The sequence below is a fragment of the Myodes glareolus genome, chromosome 7 (assembly GCF_982192425.1).
Source record: "Myodes glareolus chromosome 7, mMyoGla1.1, whole genome shotgun sequence".
Lineage (NCBI taxonomy): Eukaryota > Metazoa > Chordata > Mammalia > Rodentia > Cricetidae > Myodes > Myodes glareolus.
Window position 1 is genome coordinate 107,467,356 of NC_142032.1, and position 26,085 is coordinate 107,493,440.

Genomic DNA, 26,085 nt, shown 5'->3' on the forward strand with positions numbered 1-26,085 from the left:
CACTTTCTAAATGCTGTCCTTTCAGAGAAAATCACTTTCCTTTGAAAGTGCCTTAAGCTTCTTACAAGCATTCACCAGAAACTCACATGCGTTTCTCTGAAAGAGAAGCAGTCTGTTCCCACACTTCAATTCACTGTGCGAAGTGAATGGAGTGTTGCTTCACTTTCTAAATGCTGTCCTTTCAGAGAAAATCACTTTCCTTTGAAAGTGCCTTAAGCTACTTGCAAGCATTAGGAAGAAACTCACATGCGTTTCTCTGAAAGAGAAGCAGTCTGTTCCAACACTTCAATTCACTGTGCGAAGTGAATGGAGTGTTGCCTCACTTTCTAAATGCTGTCCTTTCTGAGAAAATCACTTTCCTTTGAAAGTGCCTTAAGCTACTTGCAAGCATTAGGAAGAAACTCACATGCATTTCTCTGAAAGAGAAGCAGTCTGTTCCAACACTTCAATTCACTGTGTGAAGTAAATGGAGTGCTGCCTCACTTTCTAAATGCTGTCCTTTCAGAGAAAATCACTTTCCTTTGAAAGTGCCTTAAGCTACTTGCAAGCATTCAACAGAAACTCACATGCGTTTCTCGGAAAGTGATGCTGTCTGTTCCAACACTTCAATTCACTGTGCGAAGTGAATGGAGTGTTGCTTCACTTTCTAAATGCTGTCCTTTCAGAGAAAATCACTTTCCTTTGAAAGTGCCTTAAGCTACTTACAAGCATTCAACAGAAACTCACATGCATTTCTCTGAAAGAGAAGCAGTCTGTTCCAACACTTCAATTCACTGTGCGAAGTGAATGGAGTGTTGCTTCACTTTCTAAATTATGTCCTTTCAGAGAAAATCACTTTCCTTTGAAAGTGCCTTAAGCAACTTGCAAGCATTCACAAGAAACACTAATGCGTTTCTATGAAAGAGAAGCACTCTGTTCCAACACTTCAATTCACTGTGCGAAGTGAATGGAGTGTTGCCTCACTTTCTAAATGCTGTCCTTTCAGAGAAAATCACTTTCCTTTGAAAGTGCCTTAAGCTACTTGCAAGCATTAGGAAGAAACTCACATGCGTTTCTCTGAAAGAGAAGCAGTCTGTTCCAACACTTCAATTCACTGTGTGAAGTGAATGGAGTGCTGCCTCACTTTCTAAATGCTGTCCTTTCAGAGAAAATCACTTTCCTTTGAAAGTGCCTTTAGCTACTTACAAGCATTCACTAGAAACTCACATGCATTTCTCTGAAAGAGAAGCAGTCTGTTCCAACACTTCAACTCACTGTTCGAAGTGAATGGAGTGTTGCTTCACTTTCTAAATGCTGTCCTTTCAGAGAAAATCACTTTCCTTTGAAAGTGCCTTAAGCTACTTACAAGCATTCACCAGAAACTCACATGCGTTTCTCTGAAAGAGAAGCAGTCTGTTCCAATACTTCAATTCACTTTGCAAAGTGAATGGAGTGTTGCTTCACTTTCTAAATGCTGTCCTTTCAGAGAAAATCACTTTCCTTTGAAAGTGCCTTAAGCTACTTGCAAGCATTAGGAAGAAACTCACATGCGTTTCTCTGAAAGAGAAGCAGTCTGTTCCAACACTTCAATTCACTGTGCGAAGTGAATGGAGTGTTGCTTCACTTTCTAAATCCTGTCCTTTCTGAGAAAATCACTTTCCTTTGAAAGTGCCTTAAGCTACTTGCAAGCATTAGGAAGAAACTCACATGCGTTTCTCTGAAAGAGAAGCAGTCTGTTCCAACACTTCAATTCACTGTGCGAAGTGAATGGAGTGTTGCTTCACTTTCTAAATTATGTCCTTTCAGAGAAAATCACTTTCCTTTGAAAGTGCCTTAAGCAACTTGCAAGCATTCACAAGAAACACTAATGCGTTTTTATGAAAGAGAAACACTCTGTTCCAACACTTCAATTCACTGCACGAAGTGAATGGAGTGTTGCTTCACTTTCTAAATGCTGTCCTTTCAGAGAAAATCACTTTCCTTTGAAAGTGCCTTAAGCTTCTTACAAGCATTCACCAGAAACTCACATGCGTTTCTCTGAAAGAGAAGCAGTCTGTTCCCACACTTCAATTCACTGTGCGAAGTGAATGGAGTGTTGCTTCACTTTCTAAATGCTGTCCTTTCAGAGAAAATCACTTTCCTTTGAAAGTGCCTTAAGCTACTTGCAAGCATTAGGAAGAAACTCACATGCGTTTCTCTGAAAGAGAAGCAGTCTGTTCCAACACTTCAATTCACTGTGCGAAGTGAATGGAGTGTTGCCTCACTTTCTAAATGCTGTCCTTTCTGAGAAAATCACTTTCCTTTGAAAGTGCCTTAAGCTACTTGCAAGCATTAGGAAGAAACTCACATGCATTTCTCTGAAAGAGAAGCAGTCTGTTCCAACACTTCAATTCACTGTGTGAAGTAAATGGAGTGCTGCCTCACTTTCTAAATGCTGTCCTTTCAGAGAAAATCACTTTCCTTTGAAAGTGCCTTAAGCTACTTACAAGCATTCACCAGAAACTCACATGCATTTCTCTGAAAGAGAAGCAGTCTGTTCCAACACTTCAATTCACTGTTCGAAGTGAATGGAGTGTTGCTTCACTTTCTAAATGCTGTCCTTTCAGAGAAAATCACTTTCCTTTGAAAGTGCCTTAAGCTACTTACAAGCATTCACCAATAACTCACATGCGTTTCTCTGAGAGAAGCAGTCTGTTCCAACACTTCAATTCACTGTGCGAAGTGAATGGAGTGTTGCTTCACTTTCTAAATGCTGTCCTTTCTTAGAAAATCACTTTCCTTTGAAAGTGCCTTACGCAACTTGCAAGCATTCACAAGAAACACTAATGCGTTTCTATGAAAGAGAAGCACTCTGTTCCAACACTTCAATTCACTGCACGAAGTGAATGGAGTGTTGCTTCACTTTCTAAATGCTGTCCTTTCAGAGAAAATCACTTTCCTTTGAAAGCGCCTTAAGCTACTTGCAAGCATTAGGAAGAAACTCACATGCGTTTCTCTGAAAGAGAAGCAGTCTGTTCCAACACTTCAATTCACTGTGCGAAGTGAATGGAGTGTTGCTTCACTTTCTAAATGCTGTCCTTTCAGAGAAAATCACTTTCCTTTGAAAGCGCCTTAAGCTACTTGCAAGCATTAGGAAGAAACTCACATGCGTTTCTCTGAAAGAGAAGCAGTCTGTTCCAACACTTCAATTCACTGTGCGAAGTGAATGGAGTGTTGCCTCACTTTCTAAAAGCTATCCTTTCAGAGAAAATCACTTTCCTTTGAAAGCGCCTTAAGCTACTTGCAAGCATTAGGAAGAAACTCACATGCGTTTCTCTGAAAGAGAAGCATTCTGTTCCAACACTTCAATTCACTGTGCGAAGTGAATGGAGTGTTGCCTCACTTTCTAAATGCTGTCCTTTCAGAGAAAATCACTTTCCTTTGAAAGTGCCTTAAACTACTTTCAAGCATTCACAAAAAACTCGCATGCGCTTCTCTGAAAGAGAAGCAGTCTGTTCCAACACTTCAATTCACTGTGCGAAGTTAATGGAGTGTTGCTTCACTTTCTAAATGCTGTCTTTTCAGAGAAAATCACTTTCCTTTGAAAGTGCCTTAAGCTACTTGCAAGCATTAGGAAGAAACTCACTTGCGTTTCTCTGAAAGAGAAGCAGTCTGTTCCAACACTTCAATTCACTGTGTGAAGTGAATAGAGTGTTGCCTCACTTTCTAAATGCTGTGCTTTCAGAAAAAATCACTTTCCTTTGAAAGTGCCTTAAGCTACTTACAAGCATTTAACAGAAACTCACATGCGCTTCTCTGAAAGAGAAGCAGTCTGTTCCAATACTTCAATTCACTCTGCGAAGTGAATTGAGTGTTGCTTCACTTTCTAAATGCTGTCCTTTCAGAGAAAATCACTTTCCTTTGAAAGTGCCTTAAGCTACTTACAAGCATTCAACAGAAACTCACATGCGTTTCTCTGAAAGAGAAGCAGTCTGTTCCAACACTTCAGTTCACTGTGCGAAGTGAATGGAGTGTTGCCTCACTTTCTAAATGCTGTCCTTTCAGAGAAAATCACTTTCCTTTGAAAGTGCCTTAAACTACTTTCAAGCATTCACAAAAAACTCGCATGCGCTTCTCTGAAAGAGAAGCAGTCTGTTCCAACACTTCAATTCACTGTGCGAAGTGAATGGAGTGTTGCCTCACTTTCTAAATGCTGTCCTTTCAGAGAAAATCACTTTCCTTTGAAAGTGCCTTAAGCTACTTGCAAGCATTAGGAAGAAACTCACATGCGTTTCTCTGAAAGAGAAGCCGTCTGTTCCAACACTTCAATTCACTGTGCGAAGTGAATGGAGTGTTGCTTCACTTTCTAAATGCTGTCCTTTCAGAGAAAATCACTTTCCTTTGAAAGTGCCTTAAGCTACTTACAAGCATTCAACAGAAACTCACATGCATTTCTCTGAAAGAGAAGCAGTCTGTTCCAACACTTCAATTCACTGTGCGAAGTGAATGGAGTGTTGCTTCACTTTCTAAATTATGTCCTTTCAGAGAAAATCACTTTCCTTTGAAAGTGCCTTAAGCAACTTGCAAGCATTCACAAGAAACACTAATGCGTTTCTATGAAAGAGAAGCACTCTGTTCCAACACTTCAATTCACTGTGCGAAGTGATTGGAGTGTTGCTTCACTTTCTAAATGCTGTCCTTTCAGAGAAAATCACTTTCCTTTGAAAGTGCCTTAAGCTTCTTACAAGCATTCACCAGAAACTCACATGCGTTTCTCTGAAAGAGAAGCAGTCTGTTCCAACACTTCAATTCACTGTTCGAAGTGAAGGGAGTGTTGCCTCACTTTCTAAATGCTGTCCTTTCAGAGAAAATCACTTTCCTTTGAAAGTGCCTTAAGCTACTTGCAAGCATTAGTAAGAAACTCACATGCGTTTCTCTGAAAGAGAAGCAGTCTGTTCCAACACTTCAATTCACTGTGCGAAGTGAATGGAGTGTTGCTTCACTTTCTAAATGCTGTCCTTTCAGAGAAAATCACTTTCCTTTGAAAGTGCCTTAAGCTACTTGCAAGCATTAAAAAGAAACTCACATGCGCCTCTGAAAGAGAAGCAGTTTTTTCCAACACTTCAATTCACTGTGTGAAGTGAATGGAGTGTTGCCTCACTTTCTAAATGCTGTCCTTTCATAGAAAATCACTTTCCTTTGAAAGTGCCTTAAGCTACTTACAAGCATTCAACAGAAACTCACATGCATTTCTCTGAAAGAGAAGCAGTCTGTTCCAACACTTCAATTCACTGTTCGAAGTGAAGGGAGTGTTGCGTCACTTTCTAAATGCTGTCCTTTCAGAGAAAATCACTTTCCTTTGAAAGTGCCTTAAGCTACTTGCAAGCATTAGGAAGAAACTCACATGCGTTTCTCTGAAAGAGAAGCAGTCTGTTCCAACACTTCAATTCACTGTGCGAAGTGAATGGAGTGTTGCTTCACTTTCTAAATGCTGTCCTTTCAGAGAAAATCACTTTCCTTTGAAAGTGCCTTAAGCTACTTACAAGCATTCAACAGAAACTCACATGCATTTCTCTGAAAGAGAAGCAGTCGGTTCCAACACTTCAATTCACTGTGCGAAGTGAATGGAGTGTTGCTTCACTTTCTAAATGCTGTCCTTTCTGAGAAAATCACTTTCCTTTGAAAGTGCCTTAAGCTACTTGCAAGCATTAGGAAGAAACACTAATGCGTTTCTATGAAAGAGAAGCACTCTGTTCCAACACTTCAATTCACTGCACGAAGGGAATGGAGTGTTGCCTCACTTTCTAAATGCTGTCCTCTCAGAGAAAATCACTTTCCTTTGAAAGTGCCTTAAGCTACTTACAAGCATTCAACAGAAACTCACATGCGTTTCTCTGAAAGTGAAGCAGTCTGTTCCAACACTTCAATTCACTGTGCGAAGTGAATGGAGTGTTGCTTCACTTTCTAAATGCTGTCCTTTCAGAGAAAATCACTTTCCTTTGAAAGTGCCTTAAGCTACTTACAAGCATTCACCAGAAACTCACATGCGTTTCTCTGAAAGAGAAGCAGTCTGTTCCAACACTTCAATTCACTGTGCGAAGTGAATGGAGTGTTGCTTCACTTTCTAAATGCTGTCCTTTCTTAGAAAATCACTTTCCTTTGAAAGTGCCTTACGCAACTTGCAAGCATTCACAAGAAACACTAATGCGTTTCTATGAAAGAGAAGCACTCTGTTCCAACACTTCAATTCACTGCACAAAGTGAATGGAGTGTTGCTTCACTTTCTAAATGCTGTCCTTTCAGAGAAAATCACTTTCCTTTGAAAGCGCCTTAAGCTACTTGCAAGCATTAGGAAGAAACTCACATGCGTTTCTCTGAAAGAGAAGCAGTCTGTTCCAACACTTCAATTCACTGTGCGAAGTGAATGGAGTGTTGCCTCACTTTCTAAAAGCTATCCTTTCAGAGAAAATCACTTTCCTTTGAAAGCGCCTTAAGCTACTTGCAAGCATTAGGAAGAAACTCACATGCGTTTCTCTGAAAGAGAAGCAGTCTGTTCCAACACTTCAATTCACTGTGCGAAGTGAATGGAGTGTTGCCTCACTTTCTAAATGCTGTCCTTTCAGAGAAAATCACTTTCCTTTGAAAGTGCCTTAAACTACTTTCAAGCATTCACAAAAAACTCGCATGCGCTTCTCTGAAAGAGAAGCAGTCTGTTCCAACACTTCAATTCACTGTGCGAAGTTAATGGAGTGTTGCTTCACTTTCTAAATGCTGTCTTTTCAGAGAAAATCACTTTCCTTTGAAAGTGCCTTAAGCTACTTGCAAGCATTAGGAAGAAACTCACTTGCGTTTCTCTGAAAGAGAAGCAGTGTGTTCCAACACTTCAATTCACTGTGTGAAGTGAATAGAGTGTTGCCTCACTTTCTAAATGCTGTGCTTTCAGAAAAAATCACTTTCCTTTGAAAGTGCCTTAAGCTACTTACAAGCATTTAACAGAAACTCACATGCGCTTCTCTGAAAGAGAAGCAGTCTGTTCCAATACTTCAATTCACTCTGCGAAGTGAATTGAGTGTTGCTTCACTTTCTAAATGCTGTCCTTTCAGAGAAAATCACTTTCCTTTGAAAGTGCCTTAAGCTACTTACAAGCATTCAACAGAAACTCACATGCGTTTCTCTGAAAGAGAAGCAGTCTGTTCCAACACTTCAGTTCACTGTGCGAAGTGAATGGAGTGTTGCCTCACTTTCTAAATGCTGTCCTTTCAGAGAAAATCACTTTCCTTTGAAAGTGCCTTAAACTACTTTCAAGCATTCACAAAAAACTCGCATGCGCTTCTCTGAAAGAGAAGCAGTCTGTTCCAACACTTCAGTTCACTGTGCGAAGTGAATGGAGTGTTGCCTCACTTTCTAAATGCTGTCCTTTCAGAGAAAATCACTTTCCTTTGAAAGTGCCTTAAGCTACTTGCAAGCATTAGGAAGAAACTCACATGCGTTTCTCTGAAAGAGAAGCCGTCTGTTCCAACACTTCAATTCACTGTGCGAAGTGAATGGAGTGTTGCTTCACTTTCTAAATGCTGTCCTTTCAGAGAAAATCACTTTCCTTTGAAAGTGCCTTAAGCTACTTACAAGCATTCAACAGAAACTCACATGCATTTCTCTGAAAGAGAAGCAGTCTGTTCCAACACTTCAATTCACTGTGCGAAGTGAATGGAGTGTTGCTTCACTTTCTAAATTATGTCCTTTCAGAGAAAATCACTTTCCTTTGAAAGTGCCTTAAGCAACTTGCAAGCATTCACAAGAAACACTAATGCGTTTCTATGAAAGAGAAGCACTCTGTTCCAACACTTCAATTCACTGTGCGAAGTGATTGGAGTGTTGCTTCACTTTCTAAATGCTGTCCTTTCAGAGAAAATCACTTTCCTTTGAAAGTGCCTTAAGCTTCTTACAAGCATTCACCAGAAACTCACATGCGTTTCTCTGAAAGAGAAGCAGTCTGTTCCAACACTTCAATTCACTGTTCGAAGTGAAGGGAGTGTTGCCTCACTTTCTAAATGCTGTCCTTTCAGAGAAAATCACTTTCCTTTGAAAGTGCCTTAAGCTACTTGCAAGCATTAGGAAGAAACTCACATGCGTTTCTCTGAAAGAGAAGCAGTCTGTTCCAACACTTCAATTCACTGTGCGAAGTGAATGGAGTGTTGCTTCACTTTCTAAATGTTGTCCTTTCAGAGAAAATCACTTTCCTTTGAAAGTGCCTTAAGCTACTTACAAGCATTCAACAGAAACTCACATGCATTTCTCTGAAAGAGAAGCAGTCTGTTCCAACACTTCAATTCACTGTGTGAAGTGAATAGAGTGTTGCCTCACTTTCTAAATGCTGTGCTTTCAGAGAAAATCACTTTCCTTTGAAAGTGCCTTAAGCTACTTACAAGCATTTAACAGAAACTCACATGCGTTTCTCTGAAAGAGAAGCAGTCGGTTCCAATACTTCAATTCACTCTGCGAAGTGAATTGAGTGTTGCTTCACTTTCTAAATGCTGTCCTTTCAGAGAAAATCACTTTCCTTTGAAAGTGCCTTAAGCTACTTACAAGCATTCAACAGAAACTCACATGCGTTTCTCTGAAAGAGAAGCAGTCTGTTCCAACACTTCAATTCACTGTGCGAAGTGAATGGAGTGTTGCTTCACTTTCTAAATGCTGTCCTTTCAGAGAAAATCACTTTCCTTTGAAAGTGCCTTAAGCTACTTACGAGCATTCACCAGAAACTCTCATGCGTTTCTCTGAAAGTGAAGCAGTCTGTTCCAACACTTCAATTCACTGTGCGAAGTGAATGGAGTGTTGCTTCACTTTCTAAATTATGTCCTTTCAGAGAAAATCACTTTCCTTTGAAAGTGCCTTAAGCAACTTGCAAGCATTCACAAGAAACACTAATGCGTTTCTATGAAAGAGAAGCACTCTGTTCCAACACTTCAATTCACTGCACGAAGTGAATGGAGTGTTGCTTCACTTTCTAAATGCTGTCCTTTCAGAGAAAATCACTTTCCTTTGAAAGTGCCTTAAGCTTCTTACAAGCATTCACCAGAAACTCACATGCGTTTCTCTGAAAGAGAAGCAGTCTGTTCCAACACTTCAATTCACTGTTCGAAGTGAAGGGAGTGTTGCCTCACTTTCTAAATGCTGTCCTTTCAGAGAAAATCACTTTCCTTTGAAAGTGCCTTAAGCTACTTGCAAGCATTAGGAAGAAACTCACATGCGTTTCTCTGAAAGAGAAGCCGTCTGTTCCAATACTTCAATTCACTGTGCGAAGTGAATGGAGTGTTGCTTCACTTTCTAAATGCTGTCCTTTCAGAGAAAATCACTTTCCTTTGAAAGTGCCTTAAGCTACTTACAATCATTCAACAGAAACTCACATGCATTTCTCTGAAAGAGAAGCAGTCTGTTCCAACACTTCAATTCACTGTGCGAAGTGAATGGAGTGTTGCTTCACTTTCTAAATGCTGTCCTTTCAGAGAAAATCACTTTCCTTTGAAAGCGCCTTAAGCTACTTGCAAGCATTAGGAAGAAACTCACATGCGTTTCTCTGAAAGAGAAGCAGTCTGTTCCAACACTTCAATTCACTGTGCGAAGTGAATGGAGTGTTGCCTCACTTTCTAAAAGCTATCCTTTCAGAGAAAATCACTTTCCTTTGAAAGCGCCTTAAGCTACTTGCAAGCATTAGGAAGAAACTCACATGCGTTTCTCTGAAAGAGAAGCAGTCTGTTCCAACACTTCAATTCACTGTGCGAAGTGAATGGAGTGTTGCCTCACTTTCTAAATGCTGTCCTTTCAGAGAAAATCACTTTCCTTTGAAAGTGCCTTAAACTACTTTCAAGCATTCACAAAAAACTCGCATGCGCTTCTCTGAAAGAGAAGCAGTCTGTTCCAACACTTCAATTCACTGTGCGAAGTGAATGGAGTGTTGCCTCACTTTCTAAATGCTGTCCTTTCAGAGAAAATCACTTTCCTTTGAAAGTGCCTTAAGCTACTTGCAAGCATTAGGAAGAAACTCACATGCGTTTCTCTGAAAGAGAAGCCGTCTGTTCCAACACTTCAATTCACTGTGCGAAGTGAATGGAGTGTTGCTTCACTTTCTAAATGCTGTCCTTTCAGAGAAAATCACTTTCCTTTGAAAGTGCCTTAAGCTACTTACAAGCATTCAACAGAAACTCACATGCATTTCTCTGAAAGAGAAGCAGTCTGTTCCAACACTTCAATTCACTGTGCGCAGTGAATGGAGTGTTGCTTCACTTTCTAAATTATGTCCTTTCAGAGAAAATCACTTTCCTTTGAAAGTGCCTTAAGCAACTTGCAAGCATTCACAAGAAACACTAATGTGTTTCTATGAAAGAGAAGCACTCTGTTCCAACACTTCAATTCACTGTGCGAAGTGATTGGAGTGTTGCTTCACTTTCTAAATGCTGTCCTTTCAGAGAAAATCACTTTCCTTTGAAAGTGCCTTAAGCTTCTTACAAGCATTCACCAGAAACTCACATGCGTTTCTCTGAAAGAGAAGCAGTCTGTTCCAACACTTCAATTCACTGTTCGAAGTGAAGGGAGTGTTGCCTCACTTTCTAAATGCTGTCCTTTCAGAGAAAATCACTTTCCTTTGAAAGTGCCTTAAGCTACTTGCAAGCATTAGGAAGAAACACTAATGCGTTTCTATGAAAGAGAAGCACTCTGTTCCAACACTTCAATTCACTGTGTGAAGTGAATGGAGTGTTGCCTCACTTTCTAAATGCTGTCCTTTCAGAGAAAATCACTTTCCTTTGAAAGTGCCTTAAGCTACTTACAAGCATTCAACAGAAACTCACATGCATTTCTCTGAAAGAGAAGCAGTCTGTTCCAACACTTGAATTCACTGTTCGAAGTGAAGGGAGTGTTGCTTCATTTTCTAAATGCTGTCCTTTCAGAGAAAATCACTTTCCTTTGAAAGTGCCTTAAGCTACTTACAAGCATTCAACAGAAACTCACATGCATTTCTATGAAAGAGAAGCAGTCTGTTCCAACACTTCAATTCACTGTGTGAAGTGAATAGAGTGTTGCCTCACTTTCTAAATGCTGTGCTTTCAGAGAAAATCACTTTCCTTTGAAAGTGCCTTAAGCTACTTACAAGCATTTAACAGAAACTCACATGCGTTTCTCTGAAAGAGAAGCAGTCGGTTCCAATACTTCAATTCACTCTGCGAAGTGAATTGAGTGTTGCTTCACTTTCTAAATGCTGTCCTTTCAGAGAAAATCACTTTCCTTTGAAAGTGCCTTAAGCTACTTACAATCATTCAACAGAAACTCACATGCGTTTCTCTGAAAGAGAAGCAGTCTGTTCCAACACTTCAATTCACTGTGCGAAGTGAATGGAGTGTTGCTTCACTTTCTAAATGCTGTCCTTTCAGAGAAAATCACTTTCCTTTGAAAGTGCCTTAAGCTACTTACGAGCATTCACCAGAAACTCTCATGCGTTTCTCTGAAAGTGAAGCAGTCTGTTCCAACACTTCAATTCACTGTGCGAAGTGAATGGAGTGTTGCGTCACTTTCAAAATGCTGTCCTTTCAGAGAAAATCACTTTCCTTTGAAAGTGACTTAAGCTACTTACAAGCATTCAACAGAAACTCACATGCATTTCTCTGAAAGAGAAGCAGTCTGTTCCAACACTTCAATTCACTGTGCGAAGTGAATGGAGTGTTGCTTCACTTTCTAAATTATGTCCTTTCAGAGAAAATCACTTTCCTTTGAAAGTGCCTTAAGCAACTTGCAAGCATTCACAAGAAACACTAATGCGTTTCTATGAAAGAGAAGCACTCTGTTCCAACACTTCAATTCACTGCACGAAGTGAATGGAGTGTTGCTTCACTTTCTAAATGCTGTCCTTTCAGAGAAAATCACTTTCCTTTGAAAGTGCCTTAAGCTTCTTACAAGCATTCACCAGAAACTCACATGCGTTTCTCTGAAAGAGAAGCAGTCTGTTCCAACACTTCAATTCACTGTTCGAAGTGAAGGGAGTGTTGCCTCACTTTCTAAATGCTGTCCTTTCAGAGAAAATCACTTTCCTTTGAAAGTGCCTTAAGCTACTTGCAAGCATTAGGAAGAAACTCACATGCGTTTCTCTGAAAGAGAAGCCGTCTGTTCCAACACTTCAATTCACTGTGCGAAGTGAATGGAGTGTTGCTTCACTTTCTAAATGCTGTCCTTTCAAAGAAAATCACTTTCCTTTGAAAGTGCCTTAAGCTACTTACAAGCATTCAACAGAAACTCACATGCATTTCTCTGAAAGAGAAGCAGTCTGTTTCAACACTTCAATTCACTGTGCGAAGTGAATGGAGTGTTGCTTCACTTTCTAAATGCTGTCCTTTCAGAGAAAATCACTTTCTTTGAAAGCGCCTTAAGCTACTTGCAAGCATTAGGAAGAAACTCACATGCGTTTCTCTGAAAGAGAAGCAGTCTGTTCCAACACTTCAATTCACTGTGCGAAGTGAATGGAGTGTTGCCTCACTTTCTAAAAGCTATCCTTTCAGAGAAAATCACTTTCCTTTGAAAGCGCCTGAAGCTACTTGCAAGCATTAGGAAGAAACTCACATGCGTTTCTCTGAAAGAGAAGCAGTCTGTTCCAACACTTCAATTCACTGTGCGAAGTGAATGGAGTGTTGCCTCACTTTCTAAATGCTGTCCTTTCAGAGAAAATCACTTTCCTTTGAAAGTGCCTTAAACTACTTTCAAGCATTCACAAAAAACTCGCATGCGCTTCTCTGAAAGAGAAGCAGTCTGTTCCAACACTTCAATTCACTGTGCGAAGTGAATGGAGTGTTGCCTCACTTTCTAAATGCTGTCCTTTCAGAGAAAATCACTTTCCTTTGAAAGTGCCTTAAGCTACTTGCAAGCATTAGGAAGAAACTCACATGCGTTTCTCTGAAAGAGAAGCCGTCTGTTCCAACACTTCAATTCACTGTGCGAAGTGAATGGAGTGTTGCTTCACTTTCTAAATGCTGTCCTTTCAGAGAAAATCACTTTCCTTTGAAAGTGCCTTAAGCTACTTACAAGCATTCAACAGAAACTCACATGCATTTCTCTGAAAGAGAAGCAGTCTGTTCCAACACTTCAATTCACTGTGCGAAGTGAATGGAGTGTTGCTTCACTTTCTAAATGCTGTCCTTTCAGAGAAAATCACTTTCCTTTGAAAGCGCCTTAAGCTACTTGCAAGCATTAGGAAGAAACTCACATGCGTTTCTCTGAAAGAGAAGCAGTCTGTTCCAACACTTCAATTCACTGTGCAAAGTGAATGGAGTGTTGCTTCACTTTCTAAATGCTGTCCTTTCTTAGAAAATCACTTTCCTTTGAAAGTGCCTTACGCAACTTGCAAGCATTCACAAGAAACACTAATGCGTTTCTATGAAAGAGAAGCACTCTGTTCCAACACTTCAATTCACTGCACAAAGTGAATGGAGTGTTGCTTCACTTTCTAAATGCTGTCCTTTCAGAGAAAATCACTTTCCTTTGAAAGCGCCTTAAGCTACTTGCAAGCATTAGGAAGAAACTCACATGCGTTTCTCTGAAAGAGAAGCAGTCTGTTCCAACACTTCAATTCACTGTGCGAAGTGAATGGAGTGTTGCCTCACTTTCTAAAAGCTATCCTTTCAGAGAAAATCACTTTCCTTTGAAAGCGCCTTAAGCTACTTGCAAGCATTAGGAAGAAACTCACATGCGTTTCTCTGAAAGAGAAGCAGTCTGTTCCAACACTTCAATTCACTGTGCGAAGTGAATGGAGTGTTGCCTCACTTTCTAAATGCTGTCCTTTCAGAGAAAATCACTTTCCTTTGAAAGTGCCTTAAACTACTTTCAAGCATTAGGAAGAAACTCACTTGCGTTTCTCTGAAAGAGAAGCAGTCTGTTCCAACACTTCAATTCACTGTGTGAAGTGAATAGAGTGTTGCCTCACTTTCTAAATGCTGTGCTTTCAGAAAAAATCACTTTCCTTTGAAAGTGCCTTAAGCCACTTGCAAGCATTAGGAAGAAACTCACATGCGCCTCTGAAAGAGAAGCAGTCTGTTTCAACACTTCAATTCACTGTGTGAAGTGAATGGAGTGTTGCCTCACTTTCTAAATGCTGTCCTTTCAGAGAAAATCACTTTCCTTTGAAAGTGCCTTAAGCTACTTACAAGCATTCAACAGAAACTCACATGCGTTTCTCTGAAAGAGAAGCAGTCTGTTCCAACACTTCAATTCAATGTGCGAAGTGAATGGAGTGTTGCTTCACTTTCTAAATGCTGTCCTTTCAGAGAAAATCACTTTCCTTTGAAAGTGCCTTAAGCTCCTTGCAAGCATTAGGAAGAAACTCACATGCGTTTCTCTGAAAGAGAAGCAGTCTGTTCCAACACTTCAATTCACTGTGCGAAGTGAATGGAGTGTTGCTTCACTTTCTAAATGCTGTCCTTTCAGAGAAAATCACTTTCCTTTGAAAGTGCCTTAAGCTACTTGCAAGCATTAGGAAGAAACTCACATGCGCCTCTGAAAGAGAAGCAGTCTGTTCCAACACTTCAATTCACTGTGTGAAGTGAATGGAGTGTTGCCTCACTTTCTAAATGCTGTCCTTTCAGAGAAAATCACTTTCCTTTGAAAGTGCCTTAAGCTACTTACAAGCATTCAACAGAAACTCACATGCATTTCTCTGAAAGAGAAGCAGTCTGTTCCAACACTTCAATTCACTGTTCGAATTGAAGGGAGTGTTGCGTCACTTTCTAAATGCTGTCCTTTCAGAGAAAATCACTTTCCTTTGAAAGTGCCTTAAGCTACTTGCAAGCATTAGGAAGAAACTCACATGCGTTTCTCTGAAAGAGAAGCAGTCTGTTCCAACACTTCAATTCACTGTGCGAAGTGAATGGAGTGTTGCTTCACTTTCTAAATGCTGTCCTTTCAGAGAAAATCACTTTCCTTTGAAAGTGCCTTAAGCTACTTACAAGCATTCAACAGAAACTCACATGCATTTCTCTGAAAGAGAAGCAGTCTGTTCCAACACTTCAATTCACTGTGCGAAGTGAATGGAGTGTTGCTTCACTTTCTAAATGCTGTCCTTTCTGAGAAAATCACTTTCCTTTGAAAGTGCCTTAAGCTACTTGCAAGCATTAGGAAGAAACTCACATGCGTTTCTCTGAAAGAGAAGCAGTCTGTTCCAACACTTCAATTCACTGTGTGAAGTGAATGGAGTGTTGATTCAGTTTGTAAATGCTGTCCTTTCAGAGAAAATCACTTTCCTTTGAAAGTGCCTTAAGCTACTTGCAAGCATTAGGAAGAAACTCACATGCGTTTCTCTGAAAGAGAAGCCGTCTGTTCCAACACTTCAATTCACTGTGCGAAGTGAATGGAGTGTTGCTTCACTTTCTAAATGCTGTCCTTTCAGAGAAAATCACTTTCCTTTGAAAGTGCCTTAAGCTACTTACAAGCATTCAACAGAAACTCACATGCATTTCTCTGAAAGAGAAGCAGTCTGTTCCAACACTTCAATTCACTGTGCGAAGTGAATGGAGTGTTGCTTCACTTTCTAAATGCTGTCCTTTCAGAGAAAATCACTTTCCTTTGAAAGCGCCTTAAGCTACTTGCAAGCATTAGGAAGAAACTCACATGCGTTTCTCTGAAAGAGAAGCAGTCTGTTCCAACACTTCAATTCACTGTGCGAAGTGAATGGAGTGTTGCCTCACTTTCTAAAAGCTATCCTTTCAGAGAAAATCACTTTCCTTTGAAAGCGCCTTAAGCTACTTGCAAGCATTAGGAAGAAACTCACATGCGTTTCTCTGAAAGAGAAGCAGTCTGTTCCAACACTTCAATTCACTGTGCGAAGTGAATGGAGTGTTGCCTCACTTTCTAAATGCTGTCCTTTCAGAGAAAATCACTTTCCTTTGAAAGTGCCTTAAACTACTTTCAAGCATTCACAAAAAACTCGCATGCGCTTCTCTGAAAGAGAAGCAGTCTGTTCCAACACTTCAATTCACTGTGCGAAGTGAATGGAGTGTTGCCTCACTTTCTAAATGCTGTCCTTTCAGAGAAAATCACTTTCCTTTGAAAGTGCCTTAAGCTACTTGCAAGCATTAGGAAGAAACTCACATGCGTTTCTCTGAAAGAGAAGCCGTCTGTTCCAACACTTCAATTCACTGTGCGAAGTGAATGGAGTGTTGCTTCACTTTCTAAATGCTGTCCTTTCAGAGAAAATCACTTTCCTTTGAAAGTGCCTTAAGCTACTTACAAGCATTCAACAGAAACTCACATGCATTTCTCTGAAAGAGAACCAGTCTGTTCCAACACTTCAATTCACTGTGCGAAGTGAATGGAGTGTTGCTTCACTTTCTAAATGCTGTCCTTTCAGAGAAAATCACTTTCCTTTGAAAGCGCCTTAAGCTACTTGCAAGCATTAAGAAGAAACTCACATGCGTTTCTCTGAAAGAGAAGCAGTCTGTTCCAACACTTCAATTCACTGTGCGAAGTGAATGGAGTGTTGCTTCACTTTCTAAATGTTGTCCTTTCAGAGAAAATCACTTTCCTTTGAAAGTGCCTTAAGCTACTTACAAGCATTCAACAGAAACTCACATGCATTTCTCTGAAAGAGAAGCAGTCTGTTCCAACACTTCAATTCACTGTGTGAAGTGAATAGAGTGTTGCCTCACTTTCTAAATGCTGTGCTTTCAGAGAAAATCACTTTCCTTTGAAAGTGCCTTAAGCTACTTACAAGCATTTAACAGAAACTCACATGCGTTTCTCTGAAAGAGAAGCAGTCGGTTCCAATACTTCAATTCACTCTGCGAAGTGAATTGAGTGTTGCTTCACTTTCTAAATGCTGTCCTTTCAGAGAAAATCACTTTCCTTTGAAAGTGCCTTAAGCTACTTACAAGCATTCAACAGAAACTCACATGCGTTTCTCTGAAAGAGAAGCAGTCTGTTCCAACACTTCAATTCACTGTGCGAAGTGAATGGAGTGTTGCTTCACTTTCTAAATGCTGTCCTTTCAGAGAAAATCACTTTCCTTTGAAAGTGCCTTAAGCTACTTACGAGCATTCACCAGAAACTCTCATGCGTTTCTCTGAAAGTGAAGCAGTCTGTTCCAACACTTCAATTCACTGTGCGAAGTGAATGGAGTGTTGCTTCACTTTCTAAATTATGTCCTTTCAGAGAAAATCACTTTCCTTTGAAAGTGCCTTAAGCAACTTGCAAGCATTCACAAGAAACACTAATGCGTTTCTATGAAAGAGAAGCACTCTGTTCCAACACTTCAATTCACTGCACGAAGTGAATGGAGTGTTGCTTCACTTTCTAAATGCTGTCCTTTCAGAGAAAATCACTTTCCTTTGAAAGTGCCTTAAGCTTCTTACAAGCATTCACCAGAAACTCACATGCGTTTCTCTGAAAGAGAAGCAGTCTGTTCCAACACTTCAATTCACTGTTCGAAGTGAAGGGAGTGTTGCCTCACTTTCTAAATGCTGTCCTTTCAGAGAAAATCACTTTCCTTTGAAAGTGCCTTAAGCTACTTGCAAGCATTAGGAAGAAACTCACATGCGTTTCTCTGAAAGAGAAGCCGTCTGTTCCAATACTTCAATTCACTGTGCGAAGTGAATGGAGTGTTGCTTCACTTTCTAAATGCTGTCCTTTCAGAGAAAATCACTTTCCTTTGAAAGTGCCTTAAGCTACTTACAATCATTCAACAGAAACTCACATGCATTTCTCTGAAAGAGAAGCAGTCTGTTCCAACACTTCAATTCACTGTGCGAAGTGAATGGAGTGTTGCTTCACTTTCTAAATGCTGTCCTTTCAGAGAAAATCACTTTCCTTTGAAAGCGCCTTAAGCTACTTGCAAGCATTAGGAAGAAACTCACATGCGTTTCTCTGAAAGAGAAGCAGTCTGTTCCAACACTTCAATTCACTGTGCGAAGTGAATGGAGTGTTGCCTCACTTTCTAAAAGCTATCCTTTCAGAGAAAATCACTTTCCTTTGAAAGCGCCTTAAGCTACTTGCAAGCATTAGGAAGAAACTCACATGCGTTTCTCTGAAAGAGAAGCAGTCTGTTCCAACACTTCAATTCACTGTGCGAAGTGAATGGAGTGTTGCCTCACTTTCTAAATGCTGTCCTTTCAGAGAAAATCACTTTCCTTTGAAAGTGCCTTAAACTACTTTCAAGCATTCACAAAAAACTCGCATGCGCTTCTCTGAAAGAGAAGCAGTCTGTTCCAACACTTCAATTCACTGTGCGAAGTGAATGGAGTGTTGCCTCACTTTCTAAATGCTGTCCTTTCAGAGAAAATCACTTTCCTTTGAAAGTGCCTTAAGCTACTTGCAAGCATTAGGAAGAAACTCACATGCGTTTCTCTGAAAGAGAAGCCGTCTGTTCCAACACTTCAATTCACTGTGCGAAGTGAATGGAGTGTTGCTTCACTTTCTAAATGCTGTCCTTTCAGAGAAAATCACTTTCCTTTGAAAGTGCCTTAAGCTACTTACAAGCATTCAACAGAAACTCACATGCATTTCTCTGAAAGAGAAGCAGTCTGTTCCAACACTTCAATTCACTGTGCGCAGTGAATGGAGTGTTGCTTCACTTTCTAAATTATGTCCTTTCAGAGAAAATCACTTTCCTTTGAAAGTGCCTTAAGCAACTTGCAAGCATTCACAAGAAACACTAATGTGTTTCTATGAAAGAGAAGCACTCTGTTCCAACACTTCAATTCACTGTGCGAAGTGATTGGAGTGTTGCTTCACTTTCTAAATGCTGTCCTTTCAGAGAAAATCACTTTCCTTTGAAAGTGCCTTAAGCTTCTTACAAGCATTCACCAGAAACTCACATGCGTTTCTCTGAAAGAGAAGCAGTCTGTTCCAACACTTCAATTCACTGTTCGAAGTGAAGGGAGTGTTGCCTCACTTTCTAAATGCTGTCCTTTCAGAGAAAATCACTTTCCTTTGAAAGTGCCTTAAGCTACTTGCAAGCATTAGGAAGAAACTCACATGCGTTTCTCTGAAAGAGAAGCAGTCTGTTCCAACACTTCGATTCACTGTGCGAAGTGAATGGAGTGTTGCTTCACTTTCTAAATGTTGTCCTTTCAGAGAAAATCACTTTCCTTTGAAAGTGCCTTAAGCTACTTACAAGCATTCAACAGAAACTCACATGCATTTCTATGAAAGAGAAGCAGTCTGTTCCAACACTTCAATTCACTGTGTGAAGTGAATAGAGTGTTGCCTCACTTTCTAAATGCTGTGCTTTCAGAGAAAATCACTTTCCTTTGAAAGTGCCTTAAGCTACTTACAAGCATTTAACAGAAATTCACATGCGTTTCTCTGAAAGAGAAGCAGTCGGTTCCAATACTTCAATTCACTCTGCGAAGTGAATTGAGTGTTGCTTCACTTTCTAAATGCTGTCCTTTCAGAGAAAATCACTTTCCTTTGAAAGTGCCTTAAGCTACTTACAATCATTCAACAGAAACTCACATGCGTTTCTCTGAAAGAGAAGCAGTCTGTTCCAACACTTCAATTCACTGTGCGAAGTGAATGGAGTGTTGCTTCACTTTCTAAATGCTGTCCTTTCAGAGAAAATCACTTTCCTTTGAAAGTGCCTTAAGCTACTTACGAGCATTCACCAGAAACTCTCATGCGTTTCTCTGAAAGTGAAGCAGTCTGTTCCAACACTTCAATTCACTGTGCGAAGTGAATGGAGTGTTGCGTCACTTTCAAAATGCTGTCCTTTCAGAGAAAATCACTTTCCTTTGAAAGTGACTTAAGCTACTTACAAGCATTCAACAGAAACTCACATGCATTTCTCTGAAAGAGAAGCAGTCTGTTCCAACACTTCAATTCACTGTGCGAAGTGAATGGAGTGTTGCTTCACTTTCTAAATTATGTCCTTTCAGAGAAAATCACTTTCCTTTGAAAGTGCCTTAAGCAACTTGCAAGCATTCACAAGAAACACTAATGCGTTTCTATGAAAGAGAAGCACTCTGTTCCAACACTTCAATTCACTGCACGAAGTGAATGGAGTGTTGCTTCACTTTCTAAATGCTGTCCTTTCAGAGAAAATCACTTTCCTTTGAAAGTGCCTTAAGCTTCTTACAAGCATTCACCAGAAACTCACATGCGTTTCTCTGAAAGAGAAGCAGTCTGTTCCAACACTTCAATTCACTGTTCGAAGTGAAGGGAGTGTTGCCTCACTTTCTAAATGCTGTCCTTTCAGAGAAAATCACTTTCCTTTGAAAGTGCCTTAAGCTACTTGCAAGCATTAGGAAGAAACTCACATGCGTTTCTCTGAAAGAGAAGCCGTCTGTTCCAACACTTCAATTCACTGTGCGAAGTGAATGGAGTGTTGCTTCACTTTCTAAATGCTGTCCTTTCAAAGAAAATCACTTTCCTTTGAAAGTGCCTTAAGCTACTTACAAGCATTCAACAGAAACTCACATGCATTTCTCTGAAAGAGAAGCAGTCTGTTTCAACACTTCAATTCACTGTGCGAAGTGAATGGAGTGTTGCTTCACTTTCTAAATGCTGTCCTTTCAGAGAAAATCACTTTCTTTGAAAGCGCCTTAAGCTACTTGCAAGCATTAGGAAGAAACTCACATGCGTTTCTCTGAAAGAGAAGCAGTCTGTTCCAACACTTCAATTCACTGTGCGAAGTGAATGGAGTGTTGCCTCACTTTCTAAAAGCTATCCTTTCAGAGAAAATCACTTTCCTTTGAAAGCGCCTGAAGCTACTTGCAAGCATTAGGAAGAAACTCACATGCGTTTCTCTGAAAGAGAAGCAGTCTGTTCCAACACTTCAATTCACTGTGCGAAGTGAATGGAGTGTTGCCTCACTTTCTAAATGCTGTCCTTTCAGAGAAAATCACTTTCCTTTGAAAGTGCCTTAAACTACTTTCAAGCATTCACAAAAAACTCGCATGCGCTTCTCTGAAAGAGAAGCAGTCTGTTCCAACACTTCAATTCACTGTGCGAAGTGAATGGAGTGTTGCCTCACTTTCTAAATGCTGTCCTTTCAGAGAAAATCACTTTCCTTTGAAAGTGCCTTAAGCTACTTGCAAGCATTAGGAAGAAACTCACATGCGTTTCTCTGAAAGAGAAGCCGTCTGTTCCAACACTTCAATTCACTGTGCGAAGTGAATGGAGTGTTGCTTCACTTTCTAAATGCTGTCCTTTCAGAGAAAATCACTTTCCTTTGAAAGTGCCTTAAGCTACTTACAAGCATTCAACAGAAACTCACATGCATTTCTCTGAAAGAGAAGCAGTCTGTTCCAACACTTCAATTCACTGTGCGAAGTGAATGGAGTGTTGCTTCACTTTCTAAATGCTGTCCTTTCAGAGAAAATCACTTTCCTTTGAAAGCGCCTTAAGCTACTTGCAAGCATTAGGAAGAAACTCACATGCGTTTCTCTGAAAGAGAAGCAGTCTGTTCCAACACTTCAATTCACTGTGCAAAGTGAATGGAGTGTTGCTTCACTTTCTAAATGCTGTCCTTTCTTAGAAAATCACTTTCCTTTGAAAGTGCCTTACGCAACTTGCAAGCATTCACAAGAAACACTAATGCGTTTCTATGAAAGAGAAGCACTCTGTTCCAACACTTCAATTCACTGCACAAAGTGAATGGAGTGTTGCTTCACTTTCTAAATGCTGTCCTTTCAGAGAAAATCACTTTCCTTTGAAAGCGCCTTAAGCTACTTGCAAGCATTAGGAAGAAACTCACATGCGTTTCTCTGAAAGAGAAGCAGTCTGTTCCAACACTTCAATTCACTGTGCGAAGTGAATGGAGTGTTGCCTCACTTTCTAAAAGCTATCCTTTCAGAGAAAATCACTTTCCTTTGAAAGCGCCTTAAGCTACTTGCAAGCATTAGGAAGAAACTCACATGCGTTTCTCTGAAAGAGAAGCAGTCTGTTCCAACACTTCAATTCACTGTGCGAAGTGAATGGAGTGTTGCCTCACTTTCTAAATGCTGTCCTTTCAGAGAAAATCACTTTCCTTTGAAAGTGCCTTAAACTACTTTCAAGCATTAGGAAGAAACTCACTTGCGTTTCTCTGAAAGAGAAGCAGTCTGTTCCAACACTTCAATTCACTGTGTGAAGTGAATAGAGTGTTGCCTCACTTTCTAAATGCTGTGCTTTCAGAAAAAATCACTTTCCTTTGAAAGTGCCTTAAGCCACTTGCAAGCATTAGGAAGAAACTCACATGCGCCTCTGAAAGAGAAGCAGTCTGTTTCAACACTTCAATTCACTGTGTGAAGTGAATGGAGTGTTGCCTCACTTTCTAAATGCTGTCCTTTCAGAGAAAATCACTTTCCTTTGAAAGTGCCTTAAGCTACTTACAAGCATTCAACAGAAACTCACATGCGTTTCTCTGAAAGAGAAGCAGTCTGTTCCAACACTTCAATTCAATGTGCGAAGTGAATGGAGTGTTGCTTCACTTTCTAAATGCTGTCCTTTCAGAGAAAATCACTTTCCTTTGAAAGTGCCTTAAGCTCCTTGCAAGCATTAGGAAGAAACTCACATGCGTTTCTCTGAAAGAGAAGCAGTCTGTTCCAACACTTCAATTCACTGTGCGAAGTGAATGGAGTGTTGCTTCACTTTCTAAATGCTGTCCTTTCAGAGAAAATCACTTTCCTTTGAAAGTGCCTTAAGCTACTTGCAAGCATTAGGAAGAAACTCACATGCGCCTCTGAAAGAGAAGCAGTCTGTTCCAACACTTCAATTCACTGTGTGAAGTGAATGGAGTGTTGCCTCACTTTCTAAATGCTGTCCTTTCAGAGAAAATCACTTTCCTTTGAAAGTGCCTTAAGCTACTTACAAGCATTCAACAGAAACTCACATGCATTTCTCTGAAAGAGAAGCAGTCTGTTCCAACACTTCAATTCACTGTTCGAATTGAAGGGAGTGTTGCGTCACTTTCTAAATGCTGTCCTTTCAGAGAAAATCACTTTCCTTTGAAAGTGCCTTAAGCTACTTGCAAGCATTAGGAAGAAACTCACATGCGTTTCTCTGAAAGAGAAGCAGTCTGTTCCAACACTTCAATTCACTGTGCGAAGTGAATGGAGTGTTGCTTCACTTTCTAAATGCTGTCCTTTCAGAGAAAATCACTTTCCTTTGAAAGTGCCTTAAGCTACTTACAAGCATTCAACAGAAACTCACATGCATTTCTCTGAAAGAGAAGCAGTCTGTTCCAACACTTCAATTCACTGTGCGAAGTGAATGGAGTGTTGCTTCACTTTCTAAATGCTGTCCTTTCTGAGAAAATCACTTTCCTTTGAAAGTGCCTTAAGCTACTTGCAAGCATTAGGAAGAAACTCACATGCGTTTCTCTGAAAGAGAAGCAGTCTGTTCCAACACTTCAATTCACTGTGTGAAGTGAATGGAGTGCTGCCTCACTTTCTAAATGCTGTCCTTTCAGAGAAAATCACTTTCCTTTGAAAGTGCCTTAAGCTACTTGCAAGCATTAGGAAGAAACTCACATGCGTTTCTCTGAAAGAGAAGCCGTCTGTTCCAACACTTCAATTCACTGTGCGAAGTGAATGGAGTGTTGCTTCACTTTCTAAATGCTGTCCTTTCAGAGAAAATCACTTTCCTTTGAAAGTGCCTTAAGCTACTTACAAGCATTCAACAGAAACTCACATGCATTTCTCTGAAAGAGAAGCAGTCTGTTCCAACACTTCAATTCACTGTGCGAAGTGAATGGAGTGTTGCTTCACTTTCTAAATGCTGTCCTTTCAGAGAAAATCACTTTCCTTTGAAAGCGCCTTAAGCTACTTGCAAGCATTAGGAAGAAACTCACATGCGTTTCTCTGAAAGAGAAGCAGTCTGTTCCAACACTTCAATTCACTGTGCGAAGTGAATGGAGTGTTGCCTCACTTTCTAAAAGCTATCCTTTCAGAGAAAATCACTTTCCTTTGAAAGCGCCTTAAGCTACTTGCAAGCATTAGGAAGAAACTCACATGCGTTTCTCTGAAAGAGAAGCAGTCTGTTCCAACACTTCAATTCACTGTGCGAAGTGAATGGAGTGTTGCCTCACTTTCTAAATGCTGTCCTTTCAGAGAAAATCACTTTCCTTTGAAAGTGCCTTAAACTACTTTCAAGCATTCACAAAAAACTCGCATGCGCTTCTCTGAAAGAGAAGCAGTCTGTTCCAACACTTCAATTCACTGTGCGAAGTGAATGGAGTGTTGCCTCACTTTCTAAATGCTGTCCTTTCAGAGAAAATCACTTTCCTTTGAAAGTGCCTTAAGCTACTTGCAAGCATTAGGAAGAAACTCACATGCGTTTCTCTGAAAGAGAAGCCGTCTGTTCCAACACTTCAATTCACTGTGCGAAGTGAATGGAGTGTTGCTTCACTTTCTAAATGCTGTCCTTTCAGAGAAAATCACTTTCCTTTGAAAGTGCCTTAAGCTACTTACAAGCATTCAACAGAAACTCACATGCATTTCTCTGAAAGAGAAGCAGTCTGTTCCAACACTTCAATTCACTGTGCGAAGTGAATGGAGTGTTGCTTCACTTTCTAAATGCTGTCCTTTCAGAGAAAATCACTTTCCTTTGAAAGCGCCTTAAGCTACTTGCAAGCATTAAGAAGAAACTCACATGCGTTTCTCTGAAAGAGAAGCAGTCTGTTCCAACACTTCAATTCACTGTGCGAAGTGAATGGAGTGTTGCTTCACTTTCTAAATGTTGTCCTTTCAGAGAAAATCACTTTCCTTTGAAAGTGCCTTAAGCTACTTACAAGCATTCAACAGAAACTCACATGCATTTCTCTGAAAGAGAAGCAGTCTGTTCCAACACTTCAATTCACTGTGTGAAGTGAATAGAGTGTTGCCTCACTTTCTAAATGCTGTGCTTTCAGAGAAAATCACTTTCCTTTGAAAGTGCCTTAAGCTACTTACAAGCATTTAACAGAAACTCACATGCGTTTCTCTGAAAGAGAAGCAGTCGGTTCCAATACTTCAATTCACTCTGCGAAGTGAATTGAGTGTTGCTTCACTTTCTAAATGCTGTCCTTTCAGAGAAAATCACTTTCCTTTGAAAGTGCCTTAAGCTACTTACAAGCATTCAACAGAAACTCACATGCGTTTCTCTGAAAGAGAAGCAGTCTGTTCCAACACTTCAATTCACTGTGCGAAGTGAATGGAGTGTTGCTTCACTTTCTAAATGCTGTCCTTTCAGAGAAAATCACTTTCCTTTGAAAGTGCCTTAAGCTACTTACGAGCATTCACCAGAAACTCTCATGCGTTTCTCTGAAAGTGAAGCAGTCTGTTCCAACACTTCAATTCACTGTGCGAAGTGAATGGAGTGTTGCTTCACTTTCTAAATTATGTCCTTTCAGAGAAAATCACTTTCCTTTGAAAGTGCCTTAAGCAACTTGCAAGCATTCACAAGAAACACTAATGCGTTTCTATGAAAGAGAAGCACTCTGTTCCAACACTTCAATTCACTGCACGAAGTGAATGGAGTGTTGCTTCACTTTCTAAATGCTGTCCTTTCAGAGAAAATCACTTTCCTTTGAAAGTGCCTTAAGCTTCTTACAAGCATTCACCAGAAACTCACATGCGTTTCTCTGAAAGAGAAGCAGTCTGTTCCAACACTTCAATTCACTGTTCGAAGTGAAGGGAGTGTTGCCTCACTTTCTAAATGCTGTCCTTTCAGAGAAAATCACTTTCCTTTGAAAGTGCCTTAAGCTACTTGCAAGCATTAGGAAGAAACTCACATGCGTTTCTCTGAAAGAGAAGCCGTCTGTTCCAATACTTCAATTCACTGTGCGAAGTGAATGGAGTGTTGCTTCACTTTCTAAATGCTGTCCTTTCAGAGAAAATCACTTTCCTTTGAAAGTGCCTTAAGCTACTTACAATCATTCAACAGAAACTCACATGCATTTCTCTGAAAGAGAAGCAGTCTGTTCCAACACTTCAATTCACTGTGCGAAGTGAATGGAGTGTTGCTTCACTTTCTAAATGCTGTCCTTTCAGAGAAAATCACTTTCCTTTGAAAGCGCCTTAAGCTACTTGCAAGCATTAGGAAGAAACTCACATGCGTTTCTCTGAAAGAGAAGCAGTCTGTTCCAACACTTCAATTCACTGTGCGAAGTGAATGGAGTGTTGCCTCACTTTCTAAAAGCTATCC